Source organism: Schistocerca serialis, chromosome 7 (genome assembly GCF_023864345.2).
Source record: "Schistocerca serialis cubense isolate TAMUIC-IGC-003099 chromosome 7, iqSchSeri2.2, whole genome shotgun sequence".
In the NCBI taxonomy this organism is placed as follows: domain Eukaryota; kingdom Metazoa; phylum Arthropoda; class Insecta; order Orthoptera; family Acrididae; genus Schistocerca; species Schistocerca serialis.
In genome coordinates this window covers 153,354,949-153,358,489 of record NC_064644.1, presented here as the reverse complement: position 1 = coordinate 153,358,489, position 3,541 = coordinate 153,354,949, and the positions used below count along the sequence as shown (strand labels likewise).

Genomic DNA, 3,541 nt, shown 5'->3' with positions numbered 1-3,541 from the left:
CTTAGTAATGGGAGTAAATTTGCGGGGAATGATGTAAATTATGAATGTGTATTGAATGAGTGGGTGAATGGTGCTGAATGGAAAGATTCAGTGGTTCAAAAAGAAGTTAAAGAGGAGATGAATTTTGTGAATGCGAATTGTGTGGATAGTTCTGAAGAGATATTAGCAAATAGTAGCAATTGCAGTAAGGAAGGTGTTGTAGTAACACGTACTTGTGAGTCGGCGGAAAGTGTCGATGGTAGTGCAGGCGGAGCAGCTTTGGCCTCGCCAGCTGCATGTGAGGGTGATTGTGTTTCGGCGGAAAGCGTCAATGTTACCGAGGGAGGAATTGGTCTCGCCAACACTTCAAGTTAAAAATGTATCTGAGGAGGTAGATGATTTCAGTTTAAAGGAACAGAGTAACAGTAATTTATGTATTAATGTAAAAGCTACTGTTATTGATACTTCGGAGGAAGGAATTTACGCGTTTCTAGTAACGAATGAGGGCGAATGAAACTTATTGATGAATGTATGTTTTTCAGAGTGTGAAAGTTAAAATGCATGTAAAATAGGATCGGGGGTTAATCTGGATGAAAGGTGTATAGAAATGGCAGTGTGTGCTGATTTTTGTCCGATCACAGCGGAATGTAGCAAGTCTGGAAGTCCTATAATTGCACGACAAGGTAGAAGCAATTTTTGTGATGTAGCGGTGTAGTACAAAGTTGTGTACGATTCATGTAAAGTTAATTTGACGACGGACGAAAGTAAGGTTTCTGATGTGAATTTATGTAGTGATTTAAATGGCGTATCTGCAGACAAAGTTGCTGAGATGAATATTTATGGTGATGATGGCTTAGGCATCGATGCATTATTTCAGGAAAATAAAGTGTTTAACAGTCAGTTGATGTGTAATTTTGTTGAAGTTGCAAATGTCGATATTTTGGAGGGGAAAAACAGTAAAGTTGTGCGTGCTGTGGGTAGTGAATCGGCAAAATGTGTGGAAGAACTAACAGAAAACTTAGAGAGCGCTGAAGTAAATATTGTGGATGGGTTTGTGTAATGAAGATTGTACAAGTTGGTATATGAAGGAGGAGTGGGATTCTAGTGAGACTGATGGGCGTTGGTATGGTAGAACATTATGGTCGTTGTTGCCGCGTGTGTGGAAGCGAGAGAAATTTAAATTTGCTAAGGGCATATAGAGAAAGGGCAGAAGTGAAAAGCTGTTCTAATCTATAAATAGTGGTAGTAATTTTGGAGGGATAATTTATATGCCCATTTATTAGTTTATTGTGGTGCTGTACGTGAGCAAAAGGGGGAAGTTTAGGCACTGAGGGTGTGTGGAGGTCAGTGACTTCGTGGATTTAAGTAAAATATGTATTGATTTATGCTTTGTATAAGAGTGTGGAAAATAATTTAGTGGTCAATTCGAAAGATATTGAAATTGTAATTGTATGTGCACGCAATGTTTGGTGCGTGGAGGTAGGACAGATTGATTAATGTCATTTAAATAGAACTTCTGGGAATCTGAGCTGACTGTGCCTTGTAACTTTGTTCCTTAAGTTTCGTTCTCCGCTGGGGGGAACCTTTAGCGAGGGTCCTGGTTGGTTTTGGGAAATAGTTTGTTGATGAGTTTCTACTTTGGTTTTCGTTGTAGACAGATTTCTCACGAACGGTGGAACTCGGAATTCAGAGGTAGACACGATTTCTGTGAGGCACTTGGTCAAAAGACTGATGTGAGCTGATCAACACTTCGTGCTAAAATCCATGTGAGCGTGTGTAGTGCGACGGAAAAGTTTGTGCAAGAAGGCGCCTTAGCACTGAGTGAGTGGTACAAGAAGTGCATACAAAGTCGTACATAAGTAAATGCGCATTTAAAAAATTTTATTTCTTGTCCAAAAAAAAAAAAAAAAAATTTGTGCATAACAGAAATGCAGGCATTTATTTAATATGTCGTATCACTCATAATTTGTGTTACTTTAAGTGTATTTCGAAATTAATACTTGTTTTACATAACTGAAATGAAGCCATTTATTTAATCTGCTGTATCGTTCATAATTTGTGTTAGTTTAGGTCTATTTCAAAATTCATGCTTGTTTAGGCATAACTTAAATGCAGGCATCTATTTAATTACCAGTTTCGTTCATAATTTGTGTTAGATGAAGTTATTTCGAAATTCGTGCTGCTCCCACACCACTACAAAAATCTTGTAAATACTATTGGCCTGGCGTTTTAATCACTTAGTTCTGTTCTTTGAAATTTGTTTTATATTTACTTGTATGAACTGAAGGGTGATACTTCTGAACATTTTGGTAAGTCAGAATATTAATAAGTGGAGGTGTTTCCAGAATGAGATTTTCACTCTGCAACAGAGTGTGCGCTGATATGAAACTTCCTGGCAGATTAAAACTGTGTTCCCGACCGAGACTCGAACTCGGGACCTTTGCCTTTCGCGGGCAAGTGCTATACCATCTGAGCTACCGAAGCACGACTCACGATCGGTCCTCACAGCTTTACTTCTGTATCTCGTCTCCTACCTTCCAAACTTTACAGAAGCTCTCCTGGGAAACTTGCAGAACTAGCACTCCTGAAAGAAAGGATACTGCGGAGACATGGCTTAGCCACAGCCTGGGGGATGTTTCCAGAATGAGATTTTCACTCTGCAGCGGAGTGTGCGCTGATATGAAACTTCCTGGCAGATTAAAACTGTGCGCCCGACCGAGACTCGAACTCGGGACCTTTGCCTTTCGCGGGCAAGTGCTCTACCAACTGAGCTACCGAAGCACGACTCACGCCCGGTACTCACAGCTTTACTTCTGCCAGTATCTCGTCTCCTACCTTCCAAACTTTACAGAAGCTCTCCTGCGAAACAAGTTTCATATCATCGCACACTCCGCTGCAGACTGAAAATCTCATTCTGGAAACATCCCCCAGGCTGTGGCTAAGCCATGTCTCCGCAATATCCTTTCTTTCAGGAGTGCTAGTTCTGCAAGGTTCGCAGGAGAGCTTCTGTAAAGTTTGGAAGGTAGGAGACGAGATACTGGCAGAAGTAAAGCTGTGAGTACCGGGCGTGAGTCGTGCTTCGGTAGCTCAGATGGTAGAGCACTTGCCCGCGAAAGGCAAAGGTCCCGAGTTCGAGTCTCGGTCGGGCACACAGTTTTAATCTGCCAGGAAGTTTCATATCAGCGCACACTCCGCTGCAGAGTGAAAATCTCATTCTGGAAACATCCCCTAGGCTGTGGCTAAGCCATGGCTCCGCAATATCCTTTCTTTCAGGAGTGCTAGTTCTGCAAGGTTCGCAGGAGAGCTTCTGTAAAGTTTGGAAGGTAGGAGACGAGATACTGCCAGAAGTAAAGCTGTGAGTACCGGGCGTGAGTCGTGCTTCGGTAGCTCAGATGGTAGAGGACTTGCCCGCGAAAGGCAAAGGTTCCGAGTTCGAGTCTCGGTCGGGCACACAGTTTTAATCTGCCAGGAAGTTTCATATCAGCGCACACTCCGCTGCAGAGTGGAAATCTCATTCTGGAAACATCCCCCAGGCTGTGGCTAAGCCATGTCTCCGCAATAT

The 3,541-nt window shown here is 42.3% G+C and overlaps 1 non-coding gene across 1 annotated transcript; it reads right to left on the bottom strand.

Annotated features, from left to right (window-relative positions):
• Positions 1–2,685: 2,685 nt before the first annotated feature.
• On the bottom strand, positions 2,686–2,760 carry Trnas-cga (transfer RNA serine (anticodon CGA)). Its single transcript has one exon. It is a non-coding gene; the product is annotated as a tRNA-Ser (tRNA).
• Positions 2,761–3,541: the final 781 nt, after the last annotated feature.